The sequence below is a fragment of the Gracilinanus agilis genome, chromosome 2 (assembly GCF_016433145.1).
Source record: "Gracilinanus agilis isolate LMUSP501 chromosome 2, AgileGrace, whole genome shotgun sequence".
NCBI lineage: Eukaryota > Metazoa > Chordata > Mammalia > Didelphimorphia > Didelphidae > Gracilinanus > Gracilinanus agilis.
Window position 1 is genome coordinate 709,553,765 of NC_058131.1, and position 405 is coordinate 709,554,169.

Sequence of the window (405 nt, forward strand, 5' to 3'; positions counted from 1 at the left end):
GCGGCCACCCAACCTTTGCTTCGGTCTGTGCCGCGGAGAAATAATGAGAGAAGCAGGAATTAAGTGGACTTAACCAGGATGAGGCCCCAAACGATAGGACCAGCCACTGCTGTAAATATTTTTGTCCACGGAAGACCTTCCCTTTGTTCTTTCCCTCCTTGGGGTAAATGTCCAGCGGTGGTCCGGCCAGGCCAAAGGGCAAGAACGGTTGAGTCATTGCTCAACAGCAAGTGAAAAACAAAAGGGAGCGTCCCAGAAGCCCCTCTCGGGGTCGCAGAGACTTAGAAACAGAGCGAGTGTCCCAGCGACGGGGAGATGGCCAAGGCCAACGGTGGCACAGGAAGGCGAGGGGACATTGTCATGCCGAAGAAATAGCGAATGTGAAGAATGCCGGCAATTGGGACA